The sequence below is a fragment of the Mytilus galloprovincialis genome, chromosome 2, assembly GCF_965363235.1.
Source record: "Mytilus galloprovincialis chromosome 2, xbMytGall1.hap1.1, whole genome shotgun sequence".
Lineage (NCBI taxonomy): Eukaryota > Metazoa > Mollusca > Bivalvia > Mytilida > Mytilidae > Mytilus > Mytilus galloprovincialis.
Genome location: NC_134839.1, coordinates 3,602,198 through 3,616,626, shown reverse-complemented (window position 1 = coordinate 3,616,626; position 14,429 = coordinate 3,602,198).

Genomic DNA, 14,429 nt, shown 5'->3' with positions numbered 1-14,429 from the left:
AATGGATACAATAGGCACTACTTGAAACTCATTGGCGATACAAATATCACCAAACAAGTATTAATAATGGAACATCGAAAATATTATATGTCTACACACGTATTCAAAACTGTTTACTGCACATTTATTTAATTTGGAATGCAATATTATAATACTGGCGATACTATTATCACCCTGTCTATACATGCATCATTTTTCCTTCCTAAATAAACGAAAACGGATAATATCGGATTGCTGAGTTGTTGAGACATGCACTGGCGATACTTTATCACCAAATAATTATGAGATACTAATCAAAATATGTAGCTGACTTGTCGCTGACAAAATTGTCCACTTCCACGTGTTCGCAAAAATAATGTTCACCAAAAATTATATCACAAATAAAAGCAATATTTACGCTAATAAAAGCCTTTTAAGTCCTCCACCATGTCGTGGGCCTCAATCCTTTTTGTTGTCTGGGGGGACTATGGGATTGAAGTCACGCTTTTCGTTTTCCAAATTTTATTTTACTGCCATTTAACAAAACACATGGGTGACAGACGACACTAACTGTTCGCCGCCGACAAGCATAAAAAGGTATACAGTCCCGTAAAATACAATAAACAGGCTAAATTATGTCCTACATTTCCGGTAACCAGAAATACCAAATAGAGGTATATAACAATAGGCTTGTTCAGGATATATAGGATTTAATTGTAATTAGGCCATGCAAGGGTTCAAAACTTTATAGAATCGTTCTTGGTGGTGTATTTTTATGGTAGTGCTATTGTAACGGAGGGGATCAGTGACGACACCTCTAGGGAAGTGTAGTTGCCAGTATTGTTTCCCTATTCGACCATCGGGACACCTGATATCAGATTATGGCTGAACAACAGACAATTAATCAAATGAAACTATGTTTATTAACAAATGTACAATAATTGCGGACAAACGAGAGTCAAAAAACTTTCTTAAATGAAGTTCAAAAATAGAGTAATTTCAAATGTAAAATGAAAAATAAAGTGTTCCAAGAGTTAGTCTTTAGTAAAGTAAATTGGCTTCACGTTGTGTTTTAAGTAGTAAACTTGCACCAAGAAGAGGTGACTAACTCTACCGAAGTGGTGTATAACTCTAAACTCAAGTGGACAGTCCGGCGAGTATTTGGAGGCCTGTAAAAGGCCGACTCCGACAGAAAAAAAACCAATTAAAATACTTATATTGTCATTAAACCGGATAACTTGAACAGAAAAGGTACTGAAGACAAATTGAATAAATTAATATTCATAAAACATTACAGAAACATCAAAAGTTAAATACTAAAACAGCTAAATTAACAATCCTTACTTTTATCTCACTTTGGAGTTTAAATCAAATTAAACTTAAAATAAACATTTAATCAACAAATAATTAATCTATCCAAAAGTAAGGGGAATTAACTAGGGCCTAGTTATTATACTATCATAAGGTTTATATTCTAGGAAACCTCAGTAGTATATACTAAACTGTTATGAGTCCCTTACCAACGAAGTTGAAGGGGACTTTAGGTTTGCACTTTGTCCGTCTGTCAGAATGTCCTTCCGGAAAATTAGCTTTCCGTATTTTTTAGTTTTAAAAATATTTATTTATAGTGGATTGGAAAACACATTTTGCAACATGTATAAATCCCTTTCCACTTTGCGAATGCGAGTGCTGCCTTGTAGCGGCATTAGCCTACTCGTTTTCAAAATCTACGGATGTCTTTTACGTGCAAGAGATACGGCACTGTTGTTGGCCATGCTTGAAGATATTGATTTGATATTTAGTATATACTGAACGACTTTAGAAACGCAACACTAGACTATTTTTGTGTTATTTTTGAATGAATGTGTCAACGTCAAAAGCGATGACTGCCTGTTACTAACGCCAAAATGATTGTCAGAAAGGTCAACAAATTCTGTCTGACATTCTTTGGGTTCTGTTTTACACCTTCTGATTTTGCATTTGTCCAATCCATTAATTGGTTTTGGCAATTATGCGGTTGGAACTTGAGGGCTTTACAGGTTTTCCTTCAGTCAATTCATTGGCAATGCAGTTCATGGGAAACATTTATGGCATGAATCTGTACTCAATGGCACTCGGCAATTTGGTTAGCAGTTGACGTTGCGGCCGTAAACCTGATTGGCAAATGACGTTGCATAATCAAATTCTGTTGAAGTTTCATTGTCACTACACGTTGATCTGTTCATTGATGGCCAGCAACAAATCGATACTTGTATCGTTGTCGGAAGGACAGTAGAACGAGTTTCTGAAGTCATACGGTATGGTTGCAGCACATTTATGTTTTCATGTTTGCAGTATTCTTAAGGGTTAATTCAGTTCTTTGGTTTTTTTTTATTTCTCAGACTTGGCAAAATGGAGATGCAACATTTAAAAAAAAAGTAAGTAAGGCAAAGGATTGAAAGAAATGTTTCACAAAGCAAAAAAACTGAAACAATCTTTCATGGGACCAAAATTTCGCTTTAAGAAATTCGTGCGACTTCAAAAAAACGGTATGTTCAATAACCACAGGTAAGTCTGATTTTGATTTTTTGTAAGGAGAAAGAAGCATGATAAGCATGAAAAGTAGTTGTAAGAGAATCAAAAAAGATTTGGTAAAAAAAATCAACAAAATGAGTGTTGCGTTTCTAAAGTCGTTCAGTATATAATATAACCATGACAAGTTACAGATCATGTTCTTATTTTGTTCCGGTTGAGGATTTTTTATGGCCCTTGGACATAGAAAATTCACTCAGATAATTGGTTTATACATTTTGTTTTTTAAAGATATTGACTTAAAATTTGGCATAAAAATTATTAGTAAAACCATGACAAGTTACATATCAAGTGCGAATTGTGTTCCGGTCTGATGATTTGTTTGCAAAGTTATGGTCCTCGAACTTAAAAAAATCATACAAGAAATAAATTTTCCACTATTTTTTTGTCATTAACTTTTAGATTTAGATTTGAAATTTGGTTTATAGTTTTACCATTACAAGTTACAGATCAAGTTTAAATCTAGTTTTGATTTGATGATATTTTGCAAATTAATATGATCCTTAGACCTAGAAAAATCACACAATTAATCAATGTTCTGCACATGTTTTAGTCATGCATGTCTAACTACCGTTATATTGATTTGATATTTGGTATCTACTTTTAACATTACAAATTACACATCAATTTCAAAGTTTCTGTTTGAGAATAATGAATTTTAACTGGCAGGGGACTATGTATTGCCATGCAATACTACCCATGCTGGTCTTTGTCCACACTTTTTATGTTTGTGTATCACTTCTTAGTCATTTTTTATGGATTTATTTTTTTAAGTTTAGATAAATTAATAGATTAATTAATTTGAAAGTGAGATATGTAATAAAGCAATTGTACATGTACCGTACTTCTGGATATACATGATATAGGAGAATTATTTTCGAATTTTTTTTTTGAAAGGGGTTTGCCAACATTGCCTCTAAAAAGTACTATTTTCATATAAAATTCATTTGAATTAGGTTCCTAAACTTACATAAATATATATAAAAAAAAAATGACTTATACTTAAAAAAAAGAAAATTTTAAATATGACATGGCCTTGCTTATATAAGCTCTAAATGTATAGCATCACTCATTATTTACAGAAATTTTATATACAGCTCTCTTTAAATGCATTTAATGATGTACTTAGTTGAAATTTAAAAAAATCCAGAAATTAAAATTGATACTATTAGTCGAAAGAGCATCATCTAAGGAATAAAATAAGCTAAAAAAAATATTGATAGGTCATGGAGCTCCTTTTTGAGATATTTCAGTTTTAAAAAATGGCGGGAAAAGGCTGACTTGAACTTTTACCTTACATTTGCATTGGTATTAATTGGATCTCAAAATTAGCTATTGAAGATTTTTATGAAAATGAAAATCGGTGTTATGGGGCAAAATATTTTACCCTATAGCTTTGGAAAAGATCCAAGGAGTCTGAAAATCTGACACATATTTCCAAAACCTCACTTAAGTACTTCTTTAAATACCACAGTAAGCCATTAATCATGTTAATATATGATTTCCAATAGCATATTTAATAAAATATGTAGAACATACCATTACCCTAAATCAATATTCAGTTATCAAGCCACAATGAATTTTAATATAGAATTTCATAAAAAAAAAAAAAAAAGGAGGGTCATTTGATTTCTATATAAAATCTAGCAAAATTATGACCTATATTTTTAGCTCATCCCATTTATCGTATACCCTTGTGGCACCGTTAAAGTCCACAATTCCTCTAAAGTCCACAACACCGCTAAAGTCCACAACAATTTGCCGCTAAAGTCCACAACGCCGCTAAAGTCCACAAACTTTCCGCTAAAGTCCACAAAATGACCTCCGCTAAAGTCCACAAGAAAACACCGTTAAAGTCCACAATAACAAGTTACGCTAAAGTCCACAAAAAAGCACCGTTTTTAAAAGTCCACACATTTTTTTTTCATTGACAGAAAACATCAATTCGTTTTTTTAATCCCGTCAGTACAATACCAAGCATGGACTTTTTTCTCGGTAGTTATTTGTTTACCAGTTTGATGAATGAAAAAAAGTACGGTATCTGTAGATGATTTTGTTCCATTAATTTGATCTTTGTATTATGATGATGATGGCTAATTTGGACATTATTTTTAAAAGTTCGTAAATTCGTTAGTCATTAATTTATTTCATTATTACTGCATTCTTGCAGTACTGTTTTTCTTTTTCTTCTTATTCGTTGTATATAATCACTTTTTTGGCGTAACTAATGTACAAATCAAACGTGCCTCCTATTCTATAACATTTGAACGGCATTCATTCGGACAGCAATCTTAATTTTACATTAAACAAAACAAATACTAAGTAAATGAATCCCAAAAGGTCCCCTGTCACAAAAACTTAAACAAACTTTTTACGTTAGTAATTTCGGTGTTGGCTATAGAAAACAACGAAAAATAATGTGCTATAATTTTCAGAACAGAAATATGAAGCCAGTATGATAAATTCTAAATAAAAATGAAAATATGCTATGCTTTAAATTATATTTTTATCGATAAGTATCGGATATCGATGCGTTAAAGGGTGTCTACTATTATTAAGGGCATGTAGTTTAAAACCTTCAAAAAGCATAAAAACAAGATTAGTTTTTCGAAAACATCAGCATAATGTCAAATCCCTTTGCAAAATGAACATTTTTATATTTAAAACTATAATGTAAAGAGCAATGCAAAAATCATCAAAACAAAGCGGTCGCATGTTGGTCTATATAAAAATGTCACAGCATCGCTAATTTGACGTTCACTATATATATAATATTATAGGCAACTTAACTATTTTTGCGTTATGGTGATTTTGAAACGCATCTATTTTACGGAGAGAATACATAAAACATGAATTTATATTATATTTTTGATTTATCTACGTTAAAATGCGTTCCTCTTTCCAATATAACATATTTTTTTCGATAAAACCTGATTTGAGTATATTTCAATGAGACAGCAACTCAACAATAAATATAATATATATTTAAACCACTCTTCTGGAGACCAAAGTTGAATTTTAAATATTACTTGCATCATACTGGTATAACATTAATATCAGTTAATTAATAGAATATTGATTGGTTTTTGACTTATAATGAAGTTACGAAAACTTTGGCACAATATTGTATGTGTTGTACTGTTTCAGCACTGTTAGGAAAGGGTTTGGCGCCAGCATTTTAAGTGTTTAACTTCGCCACATTCTGAATGTGACTGTCCAAGTCGGGAACACGTAACCTGTTGGCTGTCATTTGTTTCTATATATCATATTATTTTCCCGTTTATTGTTATGTAAATTTATCATATGTTTAGTAGTAAATACAGTAGTTTTAAATATTTGATAAATAGCCTGCTGTTTAATTCATATCGCGCAACTTTGATGCGCACCCTTTATCATACCCTTTAGCACACTCCAACCCTTTATCACACCCCTACGTCAAGTTTTCATATTTTTGGGCACACTAAATGCAACTATAAAATATACAAAACTCATAAAAATACAATATAAACAAAATATTTTTAAAACAACAGCACGCAACCTGTAAGGTTACCCAGGTGCTTCGGATAAGTAACTGAGCAGTTCTTTTAAGGATTTTTAAAAGAACAAAAGTAGAACGGAAGGTAACCCAGTGCTATGGATCAGAAAACAGTTCATATAATATAATACTCTCCTGTTGAAATATATGATAAAGCGTATAAAACATGGCAAAATCCGTATCACCCACGACCAATATCATCCCTCGGCCCTAAAGGCCCTTGGGCTGATATTGGTGTCTCGGGATAATACGGATTTTTTCATGTATTATTCTCTATATATCAGGCCGTTACTTTTCTCGTTTGAATTGTTTTAAACATTTTTTTTATTTCGGGGCCTTTTAAAGCTTTTTGTGACGTATCGATTTTGCTCATTTTTCAAGGACGGTGATCTATGATAGTTGTTAAATTCTCTTTTAGAGATGGAATTGTCTCATCGGCAATTATACCAATGGCATATATTTTTTCAATCAGTTAAATAATTTCCGAGGCCTGGTTTGCCGAGCGATCTATGAAGTATACCTACAGTAATCACTAGGTTGTCGACAATGAGGTTGTAAACTCGATGAACTCCGCTTGAAGCAAATGCGTTCGACTCCAATCCTTATCAACTACTTCGTTATTGTTCCGCACTCTCTTATTTAAAACAACAAATTGTTGTCTAATTCCTTACAGTCATTTTATTTGAACTTTAATTTGGTGCAGAGTTGACCCATTGGCCCTCATACTACGTCTCCTTATTTTCATATTGACTGCTTACTTATAGTGTCCGTACTGTGTACTATGTATTTATTTTCGATAAAAAAAATATACCTACAAAAGTAAAGTGTTTTTAATCACATGCAAATGTACTCAGAGATTTATATGTTTTAACTCACAAAACGCTTAATCTGATCTACAGCTAACAATAAAATTTCATTGAAAAGAACAGAAACATAATGATTCCTTGAAAGTTTGTAATTCGTTAAAGTTTCAGCTCAAATCTTCATACTAGACTTCCATTAGACTTTTCAAAAATATTAATCAAAGTACTGAAATACTGAACATCGGATGACCGCAAGTTCTTGTGGATGGTCAAAAGCACATGTCTAAGAAAAAAAATTCTACAAAATGTATCTCTATGTATACCTGAAACTGAGGTTAATGTACAGAGATATTTTTTTTCTGAGACAAATTCGGCGTGGATGATGAATGAATGACAGGAAATTCAACCTCAACTTAAGACTATTATATTGAAGTGATACACATCAGTATACACTGGTGAGGGCCCTCATGGGGTTTTTGATTATGTGATTACTTGGCCGTTTTTTTAATGATTATTTGATTATTAAGCCAAATATTTCATGATTATTTGATTACCTAGGACTGTATTTTTAGTTTATGATTATTTGATTACTAAAGACAAGCAAATATTTAATGATTATGTGATTATATTGGCAAAAAAATGGTGATTATGTGATTACTAGGACCGCCCATGAGGGGCCTCACTGGTTTGGTGACATATATTATATTGATATAACAGTAACATATATATATAATTTTCATCCATTGGTACATCATTTTATTCTACTATTCTTATAAAAGTGCATTGAAAGTGCATGGTGTACACTCTTCTGTAAAAATTCGATTTCTAAAAGATTGGATATGCGTAGGCATTCATATTTCCCCTCAAAGACAAACTTCCATGCAGAGTTACCGATTGTTGTGGGATTGCCGCAAAATGTTCTTGAGGTATTCTTCCACTTGCGACCAAGTTCACACAATTTTTCGGTACGTGTGCACAAGATATTATCAAAGATGTTTTCATATTATTGATTTATGTTCTAAACAAAAATATTTTTATCAGTATTCATTGAAGAGTATTTATAACAAACGATAAGGAATGTTACTTTTGCACTCGTTTATGTCTGCGTATTTATCATGTATGTGAAGTTAACAGCCGGTTCGTTATTCTTTATTCGATATTTAATATCCAACCGGCTTCTAGCAGTCCGTTGGATATTCAAAATTTGGTTGAAAATCATAAAAAAAAGAAATACTTAATAACATTAAAGCATGATTTTCATGAGGACTGATAAGATACGTAGGAAATCGTTAAACTTTCATGACCTCTTCTAACTGCCGTTAATTCTCGTTGTTCGAATATAACCCCTTTTCTAACTGGCATATTTGTCTTTATGTAATATAGATTTTTGTCAATAAAAGAACTTCAAAGATGTACTTTTATATATGATATTTCTTAAATCAAAATGTAAAACCAATCACGCTAGAAACATTTTGGAATATAAATATAAATATTTATGGAAAGCCCAAGAAAGAAATATATAGTGAAAATCTATCTGAGACCGCTTGTTGAGTGTGAGACCCCCCTGGTCTTTCAAATTCCATAAAATTCAACTAAATCAGACTCTGTATATATAAAGGTTGTATCAAAAGGATTTCCCAAAAAAAATGTCATCTTTGATATCTACGGAGGGCTTAGATTGTCACTTTTCAGCTAAAAATTGTCAAAATTTCAGGAAAAAGGGCACAGGGTAATGGTGAGATCCCCCGATCTCTCAATCTTTCTTATATTAGATAATAGGTAGATACAAACGTGACTAAAAGGAATTTGGGTACACTTCCTGTCTTCCATGTATACGGAACGCCCAAAGTGCCAGTTGGATATTCAAAATTTAAAGTGAAAATCTACCTGAGACCGCTTAAATGAGGGTGAGAAACCCCTTGTCTTTTAATGTCCATAAAATTCATAAAATTCAATAAATTTTGAATATCCAACTGGCACTTTGGGTGCTCCGTTACGTATCCTTTTGATACAACCTTTATATATACAGAGTCTATATATTCGTCCCATTGTATGTACATTGGGAGAACAGGGAGGTCTGACCGTCATTTAAGTGGTCTCAGGTAGGTTTTCACTATATATTTCTGTTTTTTGGGGCTTTCACTATTTTATTTCTATTTATAGTTCTATATGTTTCTAGAGTGATCGGTTTTTGATTTTGTTTTAAGAAATATTAGATATAAAATAACATTTTTTTGGCGTCGTTTTATTGATAAAAACCTATATATCATAAAGACAAATATGCAACTTACTAAATAACAGCATTGATCAATAAGGGTTTGTATTCGGGACAACGAGAGTTTAAGACAACTTGATGGGGTCATAAGACGATTTCCTATGTATCTGTTCGCTCCTTACTGCTAACAGCCGGTTGGATATTGAATATCGAATAACGAATAACGAACCGGCTGCTAACTTCACATCCATGTATTTATCATGTTTATAGATCGGTTACAAACCCAAAACGAAAGTTACGTAATGAAAATCTAGGCGATATCAAAACATCGGAATGCCCTCACGGTCATCGCGATGTATAAAAAAAGTATCTTAAAAGAGAACATAGAAAGGAGATTAACTTTGATGCGATATCGTGAACTTTGATGTGACGTACATTTTATCAATAATTATAATTATATGATAGTTCCACAACTGTTGGTGTTCGGGTTCAATGTAACTGATGATCGTTCCTATTGCCTGTATCCTATATTAACACCCTCCAATGCTATTATACATATATTTTTATTAGTTCTGGATTTCTCAACGCACAAATAAATCGGTCAGTGAATGTAAAAAACATACACAAAAAAATCAATACTACATTTGACCATGGTATTTACAGTTGGATTTTCACAAACCATTTGTTGAAAGACGCAGAATTGTCTGAATATATATATATATTTGTTTATTTGGTCATAATTTTCTTCGGTTATTTTTGTTTTTCTCCTGATGCAAATAAAATTTTTGGATAAAATATAAACTTTGTGTTACATCATGAGAAATTGATAATTAACGCTTCAAAATAATTATATTACCAAATAAAAAAAATAAGATAATGAGAATCCTGCTTCCATTGGTACCAATTTTGATTAAAATCCTGCATGAAATAGGCCCTAAATATTTTTTTTATGAAAAACGTAGATTTTCATGATAATGATGATATATATGTAACAAAAAATTGTAGGTGACACATTCTTCTGACCATTTACTGGCTTGAGGTTTTTTTGTATTAAAGTTCTGAATATTCGGAAATCGTATACGTATCTTCCAACATTATACATGTATGTACTTCCATAACTTTAATTTCAGTAAGCATTAGAACTCAAACTTCAAATCTAATACAGGAGCTTAACTGATAAAGTTACAATGTAGCGTCACTTTGTATTCAGTTAAAGTTTTTATTTCATTTTTTAACTATAGTCCGTTTGACTTCTATAAATCTTCAAAAAATAATTCTTAAAAATTCATTTTTAAAGATAAATATTTTTTTTCTTCATGTATGTTAATGTATGATATATACGAACTCTGACTATGAATATCATAATTTTAAACCTATAATCAAGAAAGTTACTCATTAGGTCTCTATGTTACTTCAATTTATTTTAATATAAAATACTCAATGGAGTACGTATGAGTAGTGTAACAGCCTTCCATTCAAAATTCAAAACAAAAACATTAGACATGTGCTCTTAACCAGTTTCATTGTACCATGTGACTTTACTCATTTAAATAACTCTGGTCATGTGTGCATGCTTTTGTATTTCTCATTGAATACAGAAAGCTCAGTAATCACATGACCAGAGTTATTTAAATGAGTAAAGTCACATGGTACAATAAAACAGGTTTAGAGCACATGTCTAATGTTTTTGTTTTGAATTTTGAATGGAAGGCTGTTACACTACTCATACGTACTCCATTGAGTATTTTGAAGTAACATAGAGACCTAATGAGTAACTTTTTTGATTATAGATTAGGTTTAAAATTATGATATGCATAGTCAGAGTTCGTATATATCATACATTAACATACATAAAGAAAAAAAATATTTATCTTTAAAAATGAAATTTTAAGAATTATTTTTTGAAGATTTATAGAAGTCAAACGGACTATACTGATAAATTTGACAAATCAACCCATGCCCATATGGTCCAAATACATGTGTATGGTCGAGCTCGTACCCAGACCGTACGAGTATACTCATACGGATCGATCATACGTTCAAGTATACTCAACCCATGCCCATATGGTCCAAATACATGTGTATGGTCGAGCTCGTACCCAGACCGTACGAGTATACTCATACGGATCGATCATACGTTCAAGTATACTTATATGGTCCGGACCATACGTGTACTCATATTATCTCAATCTAATTAAAAACCGATCTCTCATTGCTCCTGTTTCTGATATGTCGAGAAACAGGAGCGATGAGAGATCGGTTTTTGATTAGATTGATATTATCTGGAACATATATACATATAGCATTGTTAAAATGTTAAAATCTTTTATACTTGTACTCATCATGGGTAATACACAATACAAAACCGCATCCGCGTTTAATTTTCAATTCATCTTCAACGCATTTTGAAACAAATACATTTTCCTTTTGAAAACAAAATAAACATGCAACCAATGAGTGATGGAAATCTGCTTAGCATTACAAAATGCATGAATGTGTGGAATTCTGTTTCATTATGTTGATTTCATACAAGAGCATTATGGTTCAAAGTCTACTTTTGAGATTTACGGACCATTTTGGCTGCTGTGGAGCCTAACAGACACGACATGGATTAAATTTTCTTTTTTATGTTTCATATATTTGCAAAGAAAATTTCAATGTCAAATATTGGCCCCAAGATATGTCAATGTCTCCAGCATATAAAGAAAAAGAACGCTATATTAAAGTTTCTTGTAGATGTTCAAATGTTTATTAAAGAATACAAAAAGCGCACCATGATATCAAGATAACTTTTAGGAAATGTTGTCTGTTTGATTGTTAGGAAATCGCAATACAAAAATCAGATTTATGGGGATCGAAATCAGAAACTGTAATCTTTTCATTTATCAAAAATGTAATTCAAGCTGATAAGAAATACTTTCTAAGAACTAAAGTCCATGCTTTTCATTAGATCTATACCATCGGGATTAAAACAAAAGCGAATTGATTTTTTTATAATAAAGAAAAATTGTTTGGACTTTAACGGTGCTTTTTTGTGGACTTTAGCGTTACTTTTTATTGTGGACTTTAACGGCGTTTTCTTGTGGACTTTAGCGGAGGTCATTTTGTGGACTTTAGCGAAAAGTTTGTGGACTTTAGCGGCGTTGTGGACTTTAGCGGCAATTTGTTGTGGACTTTAGCGGAGTTGTGGACTTTAGAGGAATTGTGGACTTTAACGGTGCCACATACCCTTTTAAACGAATTTAAGTTATAAACGCCATGCGTAATAACGTCCGAGAGGTCCCGTGTTCTTATAAAGATGTTTTGACATAATGAAGTGTTCACATAACGTCATATGTGTTTCTGACCTCGTAATACCCATTTGACATTACGATGTATATATTTTGGCATAATGTAATAGAAATACGACATAAAGATTTTTTAACATAACGTTAAGAAATTTTCGCATCTGACATGTAATAAAACTTTCAGATTAGGTAATGAAACAACCACATCACGTAATGAAGTTTTTACATCATGTAAACAGGAAACCACATCATGTAAAGAGGAAACCACATCATGTAATGAAGTTTTCACATCATGTAATGAAGTTTTCACATCATGTAAAGAAGAATTCACGTCATGTAATGAAGAATTTACATCATGTAAAGTAGAATTCACATCATGTAAAGAAGAATTCACATCATGTAAAGAAGAATTCACGTCATATAAAGGAGAATTCACATCATGTAAGCAACATTTGCATCATGTCATAGTAGTTTCTTCTTATAAGGCAGTGATGGCGTTCCATAGTTATTCGTCATGAAGGCCACGGTACCCCCATTACGACCCTCATAAATAAGGCCGTTAGTTTTCTCGTTTAAATTGTTGTCATTTCGGGGCCTTTTAAGGCTGACTATACGGTATGGGCTTTGCTCATTGTTGAAGGCCGTATGCTTACCTATAGTTGTTAATTTCTGTGTCATTTTGGTCTCTTGTGGAGAGTTGTCTCATTGGCAGTCATATCACATCTTCTTTTTATACTGACTGTTTTATTTGATAGATTTAAAAAAGCGTGCTGTAAAAATGTTGATCTTTAAACCCCTTCCCCCCCGCAAATTGTATGTTTTGTACACGTTGGAAAATGATTGACAATTATGGATGACCCCTAAGTCATATCATGATAAACTACTTGATATAACAAATGTACTCTGTAAAAGTGTTTTCCGCTTCGAAGGTAGCTCCACCTATCCATAACTTAATCTTACATTATACATACTGACTTGTATGAAAGTTTGGATCTCGATCGCTGTATCGAATTGAAGCTTCCCGTGTATATGACTTTTTACGGATTCGTGATACTTTTCCTAATAAATGTTTGCTGTTTATAATGTCAGAATACTTTTTACGGAACCATTCTTCAACTCTGATAACTGCCAGGGGCGTAGCTAGAAAGAAACGATGTCCGAAAAATTTTTGGGACCCCGGCTTTTATGCAATTAAAATGTTGTTTTTTTTTCCTTTTTCGGTCATAGGACAGTTGAAAGAGGAGTTACATGTAGATAGGACTTATAAACAATTTATGAATGTAATACTATTAATAAATCTTCTAAATAGAGTATATATAATCATGGTTCATTAAAAACATAAACTACACATTTTTCTGATACAGAATTTACTCAAAATTGTCCGAAATCTGCTCTTCGCGTCTAAGCAGAAACGAACTTCTTTATAACTTCGTCAATATTCACACTGAAATCCCGATGAATATGCAGTAGTACTAGCGATGATAACCTGTCGTTGTTCATTGTTGATCGTACATTGATTTCAATAGACGTTGGACACTGATAGATCTCCACGGTAGCATTCGCGAGATGTTATAAACCAGTGTACGTGCATGTTCGCCATCGAGCGACCTCCGAATTGAGTTGGTCAAAATTACATTCCAGGTCAGTTTCGTATGTCTCATGCAGACAATGTTGAGATTTGTTCGTTTGTAATATTTCCTACATCACGAGAAAGCAGATACGGCACAAAGAAACGATTTTCTGATAATACCAGACGCGACTCCACTCTGTAGTTCCATTATCATATGGTCTATAAAGTTTAACACAAAATATAATGAAACTTTCCAATATTGTTTTGGCGCGTTTGCAGGGTGGTTAGCTCTGGAAGTCTGTCGAACACATCGCCGTGGCATATTTTCAACGATATCGAAGGTTTCTGATAAAACTAATGCCAATTGGAACATCTCATTCCAAACAGATAAACCGTACTCTGTAAAATGTGCTCCGAAACCACATGTTTTAGACTGAGTATAACAAATTCAAATCTTGTAAAAGATACA